At 40.4% G+C, this 14,722-nt stretch overlaps 1 protein-coding gene across 1 annotated transcript in view; it reads right to left on the bottom strand.

Annotated features, from left to right (window-relative positions):
- Positions 1 to 13,079, bottom strand: part of CDKL5 (cyclin dependent kinase like 5) — a 166,916-nt gene extending 153,837 nt beyond the window's left edge. Inside the window, exon 1 of the mRNA XM_070943812.1 lies at positions 12,862 to 13,079. The gene's annotated coding sequence lies outside the window, so the exon portion shown is untranslated. The remainder of the gene's footprint in view (positions 1 to 12,861) is intronic.
- Between the last annotated feature and the right edge of the window lie 1,643 nt (positions 13,080 to 14,722).

The raw sequence follows: 14,722 nt of genomic DNA, 5'->3' as shown, positions 1-14,722 counted from the left end.
CTGATAAAACCACTTTGTGATAAATATTCTTAGGAGCTGGTACTGTATGTATACTGAAGAACAACGAATAGTATTCAGAATCTGTAACAAAAGTTCTTTGTACTAACATCTCTGATTATAATGTGAAAAAGAACAGAAAACAAAGAACAAAACAGCATTATTTAAAGCGCTCCATGGCATAGGGCCTAGCTATCTTCGAGACCGCCTGCTGCCACCGACAATCTCCCATCGACCCGTGCGCTCCCACAGAGAGGGCCTCCTCGGGGTGCCATCAGCCAAACAGTGCAGGCTGGTGACCCCCAGGGGGAGGGCCTTCTCTGTGGGGGCACCTACCCTCTGGAATCAATTGCCTCCAGAGATAAGGAGTATCCAAGACCTCGGTGCCTTCCGCCGTGCCCTTAAAACCTTCCTTTTCCAGCAAGCCGGGCTGGCCTAATTTTTTTTTTTTTTAAGTGTTTTTAAGTGTTTTGTTTATTGTTTTTAATTAATGGGGCCAAATTTATATATGTATATTTTAACTGTATTTTAATATTTGTACTTGATGTTTTTACTTGGCTGTTCACCGCCCTGAGTCCTCAGGGAGAAGGGCGGTATACAAATTCAAAATAAAATAAAAAATAAAAATAAAATAAATTATTTACCATGTTTTCCCTATTTTACCCTGTCTTATATTTTTTTGAACCCTGAAATAAGCGCTTGGCCTTATTGCCATGCGCTCAAAAGCCCGATTGGGCTTATTATCAGGGGATGTCTTATTTTGGGGGAAACAGGGTAAGTTTAATCAGAATAGAGCTGGAAGGGATCTTGGAGGTCTTCTAGTTCAACCCGCTGCTCAGACAGGTGGCTGTCCAGTTTTTTCTTAAAAACTTCCAGTGATGAAGCACCTATAATTTCTGAAGGCAAGTTGTTCCACTGGTTAATTGTCCTTGCTGTTTGGAAGTTTTCCTTAATTCCAGGTTGCTTCTCTCCTTGATTAGTTTCAATCCATTGTTTCTTGTCCTGCCCTCTGGTGCTTTGGAAAATAAGTTGACCCCCTCTTCTTTGTGGCAGCCCTTCAAATACTGGAATACTGCTATCATGTCACCCTAGTCCTTCTTTTCTCTAGACTGGCTATACCCAATTCCTGCAACCGTTCTTCAAGGTAGTATTTTGTCTCCAAGCCCTTAATCATCCTAGTTGCTCTTCTTTGCACTTTTTCCAAAGTCTCAACATCTTTTTTGTAATGTGGTGACCAAAACTGAATGCAGTATTTCAGGTGTGGTCTTACTAAAGATTTATAAAGTGGTATTAATGTTTCACGTGATTTTGAGTCTATGCCTTTCTTTACACAACCAAGGATTGGATTAGCTTTTTTGGCTGCCGCCGCACACTGCCAACTCATGATCATCCACTTGGACTCCCTCTCAGTTACTGTTTTTTGAGACAGGTTTCACCTAATCTGCACTTGTACCTTTTGTTTTTCCTGCCTAGGTGTAAAACCTTGCTTTTCTCCACAATAAATTTCATGTTGCTGGATAGGGCCCATTGTTCAAGTCTGTCCAGATCTTTTTGGATCCTGAGCTTATCTTCTGAGGTGTTGGCTATTCCTGCTAGCTTAGTGTCATCTGGAAATTTTATGAGTTCCCCTTCTATTCTCTTATCTAAGTTATTTATGAAGATATTGAAGAGTACTGGGCCTAAGACAGAGCCTTATGGTACCCCACTGCTTACTCCCCTCCAGGTAGATGTAGTACCATTAAGGATTACTTGTTGAGCAGTGGTGGGTTGCTACCGGTTCACCCCGGATCAGGCGAACCGGTAGTGACAGCAGTGGGAGGGTCCGCCCATCCTCCTGGATGCTTCTGTGCATGCGCAGAAGCATTGCATGTGCATGCAAGCGCACACCCATGAGCAAACCGGTAGCGACGGGTTTTGAAACCTGCCCGTGGTTGTGTACAGTTTGTCAGCCAGTTACAAATCCATATGTTGATGATGCTATCCATCCCACATTTTTCTAGTTTACCAAGAAGTAGGTTGTGGTCTACTTTGTTGAATACCTTGCTGAAGTCTTAAGTATGTCCACAGCATTTGGCTGATCTACTAATTTAGTCACTCTGTCAAAGAATGAAATAAGATTGGTTTGGCACAAACTTTTAACAAACCCGTGCTGTCTACTAGTTATAACTTTGTTTCTAGATATTCTAGATATTCACATATTTTGATTATTTTTTCTAGTATCTTCCCAAGTATTGATGTTAGGCTAATTGGTCTGTAATTTCTTGGGTCTGGGTTTTTTTGTTTTTTATTTGCATGTCTCTACATGATAAAAATTCTATAGTAAGATAACACCACAAAATAAATAAGATTGAAGTAGTATGGTAAGCTTATTTTCATATTAACTTGTGTGAAACAATTTTAATAAATTGTTCAGATAAAATTAAAAGCCATTTTACAAGTCACAGGACTTCATGAGTTTCCAAGAATGTGTGAAGGCTGAATGTGTAAAATGATGGGGCCATATACACTGGGTTTCATCTACACAACCTCACATTTTCCCTAGCCTACACCTCCTTATCCTTTTTGAATTAAAGTGCAACACTCTTGTGTTATCTTGGATAAAGCAGGGTAACAAACTTCCTCAGAATCAATTCAGCCTATGTGTGTATCTAAATTAGAATTCTAAATTATGGGTAATCAATTTTTTAATATACTGTATATATTGATATATGTACAAAATGTGTAGAAAGGAAATGCAGTATGGCTTTTTATTTACTTCCTCGATTCTTCTTTTTATGAGCTGATAAAATCAAATAGCTGCTTGAGCAACTAGAATCACAAAATTATCTCAGGCACTCTTTCGATTGGATGTACTAATAAGTATCATTGCAAATAATTCTTCCCTGGGTAGGGTGCTAAAACAAGTGTTCTATATTTATTTATTTATTTATTTATTTATTTATTTATTTATTTATTATTTATTTATTTATTTGATTGATTGATTGATTAAATTTCTATACCGCCCTTCTCCAAATAGGACTCAGGGCGGTGCACAGCCTAAGTAAAAACAAAGCATACAAAATTTAAAAAACAGTATTAAAATAATTAAATATTCTGGCCGTAAATTAAAACAACCCAATTTAAAATCAATTTAAAATTTAGCTCAAGCCAGCCCAGCTAGTTGAAATAAATAGGTTTTCAGGGCCCGACGAAAAATCCGGAGGTCTGTTATTATACGTAACTCTGGGGCATTACTTGATTAAATTTAATTATAATATTACCAACTAGTTTTAATTTCATGAGTGATAATCTGTACCAGGAAAGGAGGAGAAGAGAGATCCTACTAATTGGTTTCAGTGGTTTTCATCTACATCTACCATTGTATTTCTCTTTGTATTCAAGGCCAATTCTTTGAATTTGGGAAAGAGTTCCCTTAAAAACATATAATTTGATATCTTTTATTCTAGAAAAATGGTAAGCAAATGAAAAACTCCTAAAGACATAAAAATCATGCAAGGAAAAGAAAGTAGGTTTATCTCTCACACTATAGTATTAGAACTGGCATCAGCTACAGTTAAATACATGGAGGTACAGCACTAGTAAAAAGAAGTGTGTTATACACAGAATATTGCAACTAGATGTGATGTTTTAACAAAATCTAAATTACTTATCATAACTCAGATGCTGCAAAAAAATCTAGACAAATATATATAGGAGATGGAGAAGTTTGACTACCACCCAAATTAAAAATTTTAAATGCCAGTTGCTGGGGAGAAACTATTGCCTTCATATATTGCTTAGAACATCCTATATGCATCTACCTAGCCACAAAGAATGCTGGGCTCACAAACCTCTGGCCTGATTTATCCCATTTCCTCTTGCATTCTTATGAGTAAGACCTGTTTGTATTTGAAACTGCTACTGAAAAGGCCTTATCCAAGATGGCACTGAAGAATCCCTGCCCAGTATTACAATACCAAAGTAATGGCATCTTCATGTTTCCATCTTGTCTTTTAATGTGGGATTGTTTTTTGCAAAAACTGGTAGTCTGAATTTCTGATTTGCATACAGCATGCCTCTCCTCCCCCCCCCCAAAAAAAAGTACTACACATACCTACTCTTTAACTTTAACATTATTCAGATCAAGAAATAAAGAGTTGTTTATTTGTTACTGACTGAAATATTATGTCAGGTAACAACTAATTCACTGAAAGTCTAGGGCCTCATACTGTAGTACCTTTCATCTATCAAGTATCCAGCCAGTCCTTTCACGTAAAATATGGTTCAGGTCAGACTACATGTACCTACCTTTCAAGCCTAATAATGACCATGACCTTAACAATGGGGGAAAGTTATGCATAACAGTTTGTACAAAGATCTTACTCTGGTTATTTCCACCAAGTAGTTAATGCAGCAATTATTTTAACAAATATTGTATAGGAATGTGTGGATGTTATAAAATCAGGCCACATTTATATCTTTAAAATATGTTGGCAATTAGAGATATTTCTTTCATGCTTCTTTAATTCCAGGCTTATAAACATCAACTATAAATCTAGAACTTGATTCTCTCTCTCCCTCCCTCCATCCCTCCCTCTCTCTATTGTAAGCTTTAGATATTAGAGAAGAACAACTTTTCTCATGTCTTAAAAAAAGATAACTATTAATCTAGGTAAGTAAATGCACCACTATTTTCCCACTTCAGAACAGAGTTGAAACAAAAGCATAGGGCTAGCTTTTGCAGCTAAGGAACAATTCAAGACTACAGAAGTAGAATCATAGGGTTGGAAGGGACCTTGGAGGTCTTCTACTCCAACACCCTCGCCAAGGCAGGAGACCTTATTAATACTAGACAAATGGCTGTCCAAACTCTAGTGATGGAGCACTCACAAGTCCCAGAGACGTGCTGTTCTATTGATTAATTGTTCTTACTGTCAGAACATTTCTCCATAGCTCTAGATTGTATCTCTCTTTAACAAACTTCCTTCCATTGCTTCTTGTCTTGCCCTCAGATACTTTGGACAATAAGTCAACTCCCTCCACCCTGTAACTGCCCCTTAAGTACTGGAAGACAGCTATCATGTCACCGCTAACACTTCTCTTTGTTAGGCTAGACCAGGGGTCGGCAAGGTGTGGCTCTAGAGCTGCATGCGGCTCTTTGGGCCCTCTCCTTCGGCGCCCAGTCACATGATCCCACCACTAGGTGGCCCCTCCCCTCCCCCTCACTCCTCGCCTGCCCTGAAAAGAGAAGGGCTATTGTGGCGGATAGAGACTGGCTCCGCATTCTAGAGCGGGAACGAAGCGCCCCTCTATTTGCCTCTTTTTCCAGCCCTTGTTAGTGCTGTGCACACTTCGGCCGCTGAGGGAGACATGTGACTTTGCTCTGCGCCGAGACACTGGCTGGGCTGCCCGGCTGCAGCCGATGCTCCGTGTCGTAATGGGCTCCAGGAGGAGGAGGGGGGAACGCTGTCTCTCCCATTGTGCAGTGCACTAAATTTAAGTGCAAAAGCAGCAAGCAGCCACGGAGGCGGTGAGAGGAATATGCGGAGACACGCCCCAGCTGGTGTTTTGGGGTGGAGAAAGTCGTGTCTCTCCCCATATTCCTCTTGCTGCCTCCATGGCTGCTTGCTGCTCTTGCATTTAAACTTAGCATGCTGCACAATGGGGGAGACGGCATCTCCTCCTCCTCCTCCTGGAACCCATTACGATGCGGAGCATTGGTTGGGGCGGCCCAATTGGTGTCTCGGGGTGGAGAAATTTGTATGTCTCCCAACAAGGGCAGGAAAAAGAGGCAAGTTGAGGGGCACTTCGCTTCCGCTCTGAAATACGAAGCGAGTCTCCATCTGCCTCCACTGCCCTTCTCTTCTCAGGGAAGGTGAGGAGTGAGGAGGAGAGGAGGGTGACAGGCGGGGGGCCAGCCAGCTGACAGGGAGCCACAGCAGGGGGACAAAAGAGCTTCTTTTATCTGGAAACCTGAAATGACTCTTGATTTAAAATTAAATCATATGTTAAAAAGCACCCGAAGAAGAAGAAAGAACAACATCAGGGAAAAAAACCCAACCCTCGCCTGTTTTTGGAAATGGTTCAAGAGGAAACTTGCGTGCATGTGCACACACACACACACACACACACACACACGAGAGAGAGGGAGGGAGGGAGGGAAGGAGGGAGAAAGAGAGAGGCAGAGAGATGAGAAAGAGAGGAGAAAAAGAAAGTGCCTGGACTACTGCAATGCTCTCTACATGGGACTTCCCTTGAGGAGCACCCGGAGGCTCCAGCTGGTCCAGAATGCGGCCACGCGGGTGGTTATGGGAGCGGCGTGGCGCTCCCATGTGACCCCCCTCCTGCGTGAGCTGCACTGGCTCCCGGTGGTCTTCCGGGTGCGCTTCAAGGTTTTGGTTACCACCTTTAGAGCGCTCCATGGCATCGGACCGGGGTATTTACGAGACCGCCTTCTGCTACCAATAGCCACTCACCGACCAGTACACCCCCATAGAGAGGGGCTTCTCAGGGTGCCGTCGGCCAAACAGTGTCGACTGGCGGCCCCCAGGGGGAGAGCCTTCTCTGTGGGGGCACCTACCATCTGGAACAAGCCCCCACAGAGATATGGAGGATCCCGGATCTGCGCAAGTTTCGTTGTGCTCTCAAAACTTTTTTATTTCAGCAGGCTGGCCTGGCCTAACTCTCCCTTTTAAATTTTAAATTGTTTGATTTGTTTTATAAATTGGATGTTTTAATTTGTGTTTCGGCCAAAATATTTAATAATTTTAAGGGACTTTTAATGTTTGTATTATCTGTATTTTATCTTGGCTGTTCACCGCCCTGAGTCCTCCGGGAGTAGGGTGGTATAGAAATTTGATAAATAAATAAATAAATAAATAAATAAATAAATAAATAAATAAATAAATAGATAAATAAAGCGAGATGAGAAGGAGGGAGGGAGATGAGAAAGAGAGAGGGGAAAAAGAAAGAGATGAGAGAGAGGGAGGGAGGGAGATGAGAAAGAGAGGGAGAAAGAGGGAGAAAGATGAGAGAGAGAGAGAGAGAGAGAGAGAGAGAGACCTTTTTAAAAGAAAATACCTGGAGCCACAAAACCTGGGTAGGCATGGCTGGGTGGGAGTGAGTGATGTCGAGTTGACCACGCCCACCCAGGTTTTGTCGCTCCCGGTGTTTTGTTTTTTTGTGGGAAACGGGCCCAAGTGGCTCTTTGAATGTTTAAGGTTGCAGACCCCTGGGCTAGACATTCCTATTTCTACTAATAATTCATCATACAGTTTTGTATCTACACTGCTGATGATAATCTTTGTTGCTCTTTTCTTTTTAGGGTCTTAGGCTTAGCATGTTTATATTTTGTTGCAACCAGAACTGCATGTGGTATTCCAAGTGTGGCTTCACTTATGCAATATAGAACAGTACTATCACTTCTTCTGATCTTGATACTATCCCTCTCCTCTGCTGATGCAGCCTAGGACTGCATTGCTTTTTTTTGGTTATCCAAGATTATCTCAGAACACTGATGCAGAAGAAGAGAAAATTGATTAGTTTTAGGGTCAGGGTCAATCTGAAACTGACAAAATATCCAAGAAAGATGTGCTGCTTGTGATTGGAAACTGGGATACCAGAGTTGCTACAGTGGAAGAAGAAATGCAACCAGTTTCCACACATGAACCCCAAACATGTATCTGCCATTTTCAAAAAGAACATCAAGAACCATTTTACAGTTCTTAAACTCATAGAGAATCAGAGAAATTTTGGAACGAAAACAAAGTAGCTGTTAAAGATGAATATGAAAAGAAAGTGCCAGAGACCAAGAATAGAAGAAAGGAAACTGGATGCCAGAAAAACAGTAAAAATTGGCAAGAAGACAAGAAAAACAAAAATCTCAGGAAGGAACTTGCAAAAAAATTCACATGCTTGTGAGAAGAGATAAAAGACAGTATTATAACCACATCTGTAAATAGACTGAAGATGGAAGCAATAAAGAATATATAAATGAAAATGGAAGCAGACACACATATAAAAAAGAAAAGTATTCTAAAGATCTTAAAGATCTTTATACTAAAGAAAAATAAGGTTCCAACCTCAAATTATAATAAAAGACACAACAGATCCGATAATAACTAATTCAAATAATATCGAACAGTACCAAACAAATAGTGTAGTGAAATTCTGTACAATAGAAATGTCAACATCTAAAATGGCTTAGAAAATTTTCCTTAGTTACAAAAGCCTCTGGTCATTACAAAACCAGAAAGCTACAGAAGGAAAAGCATAAGAGTATGTAAAAGTTCTAATTTATGTCAGCCAATCTGAAGAATGACATAGTGGCAAATGGATTGGAAGAGGTTGATCTACACATACCAATACTAAAAAAAGAAGACTTAACAGTGTGAAAACAATTGCACAATATTCTTTGTTTTTGTTCTGCCCCAGCTACAGACCCCAAAGAACACAGCACACACAAAATCTATAAAAAACTTATTTTGCTCAAATAATTCAGTCTTTATCACACAAAGGCTGTTAATAAACTTCCTTAACAGCCTACAAGAATCCTAAGATAAGGTAATAACAGTCTTACTAGAGTTGGCAGAAAGCCCAGAAACAATTTTGCAGAGAATCCACTCGAAGGAGAATGAACTAAAGTTGTTCCCTACAGCTTGCTGCAATCGGCGTTCCTCCTTAAATAGGCTAAGGGAGTGGCCAATTAGCCCCAAGCTTTACTCTCAAGCAAACATCCTCCTGAGGAGCCACTCCTGCCTTTTGGCAGCTCTGCGCACCCATGCATTGAGAAGAGACTCCTCCTCTTCGTCCTCTTCACTTAAAGGAGCTTCTGGAGGTTCTGAAGGCCCTGGCTGAATCCCTGCCTCTGGCACCACATCTTCACCAGCCGCCTCACTGTCCGACTGCTAGCGCAGCACCACACCAGCCTCCTTGTTGTCGGAATCAGCTACAATCTGCACAGGCCGCTGATGGGCCACAACAGTTTTTTTAATATTCTGCCTTTCAATAAAGCAAGCTTATAGAGATACTGAAAATTAAGATCAATTATCATTTATTGAATAATATTAAACAATGTTTTAAAACAAAAATAACCGAAAGTTTTTCTTTAGGTTCATAGTGTAGTGGATTTTTTAACATAATGTAAAATGGTAATTTTATATGACACCATGTAAATCCCCCTAAAAAATACTACTGGAAAAGATACCTTTTTGCCTTCCTAGGACTCAGTTTAAGCATGAATTGTTTAAGGTTTACATTTTAAAATACATCTTAAGCATTTAAGTCAGTGGTGAAATGCACTTGCCTTCGCTACCGGTTTGGGAGTGTGTGCGTGCGCACCTCTTCTGCACATGTGCAGAGCCTTCTCCGCATGCGCAGAAAGTAAAAAATGGGACATAATGATGTCCCGGGGGGGTGAGCGGAACCTCCCATCGGCAGCGCTACCAGTTTGCGCAAGCCGGATAGATCCGGCCAGATTTCACCTCTGATTTAAGTATAACATTGTTCAAATCCTCCAGTTACAGGTTCCTTCTTAGTTGACTGAGGTATAGTCTGGCTTGATTATTTGGGAGACATTTCAGCCTGTAAGTTTTGAAGTAGTGCAGCCACATGTATGTTGATCCATGTTTCTCTTAGTTTAACAAGATCTCCAGGGAAATAACAATGATTGGGCCCAGACAGTGATGAATTTATTAGTACAGCCCTTTTTAGGAAATATTCACTAGAACCAACAGTACTAAATAATTTTTGAACAACCTCCAAGAGATTATGGGAAAGTTGGTTGAACAGCTTCAGAGACCCCTGAAGGAAGTGAATTATTTAGCTTTCATTTAGGCTTCAGAGCTGGTTAGAATAGAGAGAAAGCATTAAGTTTTTAATATGAGCAAAGAATTCTGCTAAATTTGTTTTTTAAATCTAATAATTCTTAATGTTAATTTAAAGAATTAATCTTTGATTCAAAATAAATCTTTTACATTTTAAGTGCATAAATCTGTATATAATCTCATTAAGTAGAAGTCATTAAAGAGAATAAAAATGCCCAGAATTTATAAATACTTTTATAAATATTAATTTAAAAACAAAATCTTAACTATAAAATTGATACAAAAGTTGTTCCAAATAAATCAAACGTCTTCTATTAAGTTACAAATAAAATGCTTTAACATAGATATCCATCATAAGAAACTTCAAAACTTCTATTACAACTTTGACATATGGAAGAAGATATGATTCATGTAGAGGGTCTTCATCATTATAAACATAATTCAATACAGCTTCCTGTTTTAAAGCAAGCCATACAAATGCATTTTGAAACATAGAAATAATCAGGAATTAAATTACATGAATAAGAAAATAGTTTCACTTTTATTCTTCTATCTACAGAAAAATTATGTTTACAGATTTTAAGAATAATAAACTATGGTATCAGAAAAATTAGAACATCCTCAAAAATGAATGAGCAATAATATAAAAATGAAATTCAGTGCAGTCCACCCAAAATTCAACACAACTGTTTCACTGATTTCAAAGAACTTTAATTTGCATTGTTAGAGAGTAGATTGATTGCACTAAATTATGTTAAGCACAAAATTAAATTCCTGAAGATAGCATTCAGACTTGCTATGTTTATCTTACTAATCAAATAGCTAATTAAAGTTGCAGGTTAAGTATTTGAGGTGGGAGTTCTTATTTCTAACTTGAATACAAAACTGGAATAAATTAGTATCTCAACTATATCCTGAAGATGGAAGTAGTGATCTTCAAGTCTCTTTTAGGGATAAAACTAGTGTATATGAAAAACTTTACCCTATTTTAGAGTATGCAATCCATATGCATAAATGCAAATATTAATTACAGAATAGCTCTCTGTAAAATTAATACTGAGCACCGAATTTTTATCTTGGACAACAGGAAATTTAATTATACAATTTATCTGGGCAATTCTATACATGTTTAAATCCCATTAAGTTCAAACAGGATTGTGCTACCTCCTTAATATATGTAGAAGTTATGATAGTTTGGCATATACTTAGTGCTGTGATTCCAAATCAAAATCCTGCCAAGAACTGTTTTACATTCAAAACCATAGGAACAAGTTTTCTTTCTTATAACAATAAAACCATTTAAGAGAAACTATATTTAAAAATTGGCCCCATTTTCTAATTTTCTAATCAAAGAAAGCAGGAGATAGAAGGTAAGAAAAAATAAGTAGATTGCATTGACTATATTTTCTTCTCCATAACCTTATATAACGCACTGATTTTATTTCAACTGCCTCATTTGGTGGCAAACTTCGACATTAACCAACAGCTACATGTGTGTACTGCACTCAAATATTGTATACAGATTTAAAAAAAGATGATATTCCCTGAGATATCTGGCGTGAGAGGCTAAGAAAGAAATTTTGAAAATTAATATTCAATTAGGACATTTTTCTACTTCATTACCTTCAGATTTAATTTGCACTACCTGTCAAGTAATTAAACATTTTCTTTAAAATACTTTTGTTTTAAAAAACTTAAATAATTGATTGTAATATTAGATGTGATTGCATAGGTTGAGAATGCTTACATGACAGAAGGGAATCTTTTAACTAAGTCAGTATAGTGAATTAATAATATATAGTCCAAGACCAGGAATGTACATATACTGCACTGTAAAATTCAGCCACTTTCAGAAGAAATAGCAGTACAAGTGATGGAAAATGTAATTCTAATAGCAGAACTAATAAACAGATATTTTATTTTAAAGGTATTAATGGACTACAATGAGATAGTTATGAAGGCTGCACTTCAGAACAATCAAGTGATGGCAGCATGAGGGGAATCCCCAAACCTATCTTTCTAAAGAAAATCCAAACTTCACCCCAGGGTGCTTCCAGGATTTTGCCATCACATGTCAGTGTCAGCTGTCAGTGATCTAAAGCTGTCTATATCATTTCTTTCTTTCAAGAGGAAGAAGCAGCTAGTAAATGAACATTTTCTTTCATGCATGAATTTTCCCAGATATTTTTTAGTCTTACATCTTGCAAGAATCTAGAGCAAATAAGAGAAAATAGAACAGAAAATAAATTTGATGCACATCTTGCAGCCCAGATTACAGCTTTAATGAACACTGTAGGCAACGAAACACAAAAAATATTTTATGTCTGCAGGTTCTCTAAATCCATAAAATTACTCATTCCCAACTCATGGTAGGAGGCAGGGTTTGAAACGCACAACATCTCAGACAGAAGACACATATTACATACTATAAGAATAATAAGCGACCAGCAGCTGAGAAGGAAGAAAAGCTGTTTGAGTTAAGATTCTTAAGCTAAAGACAGGACAATGTCAAGCAGTCTGGCAGTCAGAAGAGATTCATTGCAATGGGAACCCGGTCATTTCCTAAAATTCTCAGGACCATTTATTCAGGGATGCAAGATTTGGTCAGCTCTGGCACTCACCTATGCTGCGGGCTCTTGCTGGGAGGGGGCGGGAAGATGGGCTGTGATTACCGTGGGGAGAAACCCCCCGAAGCAAAGACTTGAGGAAAATCCTTGTGGAAAAAGAAGGCGAACCAAGCGCGTTCGAGCTACCGAGGGGAGGCACCAAGGCGAGGGGAGAGGTGGGGAGCAACAGCCGCGGCTGGCAGATGGGAGCATGCGTCTGCGAGGCGCGGGGAGAACCGCATCAAAGAAGTAGGCGGCATCTTCAAGGGCGACAGCCTTGGTACGAGGGTGGTGGACGGTGGGTGTGGGTGTGGGTGGGATTTAAAAGGGGGCGGTTACGGGAAGTAGGAGGAGGAAGGGGAAAGGATGACAGCAAAGGGGCGAGGGCTGGAGGGAGAGTGCAATGACAGACGGGAGCAAGTCAACGCCCCCACACCCAGATTCCAGCGACTCACCGGGCCTCGCACAGATCCGCGATGCGCTTCAGTCACGGCTGCTTCCGCTGCTCCTCCTGCCGCCGCTGCTGATTTCGTTATGTCCGCCCGCGACAATCCCACCGGCGCCTCCCTCTGTCCCTCCCGCTTTCGCCTTCTCCGACTCTCCGCTCCCGCGTCCAGTCCTAACTCACACTCGCTGCCGCTTGCAAAGCTTTGAGGGAGGTGTTGTTGAGTTGGGTAACTTGTTATTTGGTTGTTGTTTTTTTGGTCACTGACATGAGCCGTCGCCAATTGGAAACAAGCGCAGGGAAGAGGCCACGCCTTTGTCTAAAGAGAACCAATAGGAACATGCATTCCCCCTGCGGCATGGTGGGCCGAAGATGGGCGGGCATTAGCAGCGCCCCCGTGTCTCCTCCCTCTTGTACGCAGATTTAGGGCCGCCCACCGCAGTGCATACGCGGGCTTGGATGGCTTTGCGGCTCGCAAACGTCGAAAGGAGCCGTCGGGAAGAAGCGGGTTTAGCGGCGGCGGCTGGAAGTGGAGGGGTTTGAGAAGAATAGTGGCAGAAAATCATCACTGGGAAGTTGTAGCTGGTGTTGATGGCGAAGTGTTAGTAGAAGCTCAGGCGTAAGGGACTTGCACTATTAGTGATGGCTGCTGTCATGACGAAGCAGCAGCTATAATAGGGGTGGAGACGAAGGATGTAGACTAATAAGAATGTAGAACCGCCTAGCCATTTATATGAGAAATAGCTGATCAGAGATACGGATATAATTTCAGTACGACAGCACGGTATATTCTTTTATGTGTGTTCGTGCTCTGAAGGATTACAGTCAAAATGAGAAAGGCTTATGTCTGCTTTGACTAAATATGGCACAGGCATAATCTGAAAACATTTTTTTTCTGCATCATCATGAGGTGTAATTTATCTCATCCCCAGGCCATGAATGAGACAAACTTAAACTAGCCACACCCAAAGCTGCATTTATCCTCTGGTGATTTTTTTTTAATGGGGTGTTCAAACACCTCCAATGTGATGTTGAGGGAGAAGTTTATTAAATATATCAGTGCTGTAGACTGGAATTTGAAATGTATTGAATTTTAGTTTAAGGTAAAAGAAATGAAATTTAGATTTTGCTCAAGGTCAGCATATCCCCGGTACCTAATTTAAAGGTGAAGTGTGAACTTCCAACCAGAAAAAAAAGTCACCTTTGACTTTTGACTTTTATGCCTGGGTTTGTCCTTGATAATTCTTTTGGAAACAATAATTCTTTTCATATATTTACTTAACTAGTCTACTGTAATGTTGGTGCTCCCAGGCCATTTTTCAGTAACTAGACAGTTTTAGGAACAAGTTACATAGTTTTGGTAAATACCTTAGCAATTTCACATTTCCTCATATTAAGAGAATAGTATGTCCCTCAAATAATGTCTTTCTTCAAAGAAAGCCATTATACTTAACAATATAGCAAAAGAACTACTACATTAGGAGGAGGATGCTTTAGCATATCCTAGAACAGTGATGGCTAACCTTTTTGCCATCGCGTGCCAAAAGCGGGGGGAATGCAGGGTGGTCGCACGTGCACGTGCCCACACCCATAATTCTATGCGTCCTGCCCCCCCATGCACGTGTGCACGACCACCCCGTGCTCCCGCCGCTTTTGGCATGTGATGGCACGGTGGACCCGATAGGCCCATTTTTTGCCCTCCCCAGGCTCCAGAGGCTTTCTGGGAGCCTGGGGAGGGTGAAAATAGCCTTCCCCACCTCACCGGAGGCCAGAAACAGCCCATTTGCTTACTTCCGTTGGGCCCAGAAGGCCCGAAAATCAGCTGGCCAGCACATGCACGCGTGCTGGAGCTCAGCTAAGGCAACGCTCGC

Source organism: Pituophis catenifer, unplaced genomic scaffold (assembly GCF_029215685.1).
Source record: "Pituophis catenifer annectens isolate HBS135680 unplaced genomic scaffold, rPitCat1.0.hap2 SCAF_4, whole genome shotgun sequence".
Classification (NCBI taxonomy): Eukaryota; Metazoa; Chordata; class Lepidosauria; order Squamata; family Colubridae; genus Pituophis; species Pituophis catenifer.
This window is presented reverse-complemented; position numbering and strand designations above follow the sequence as displayed.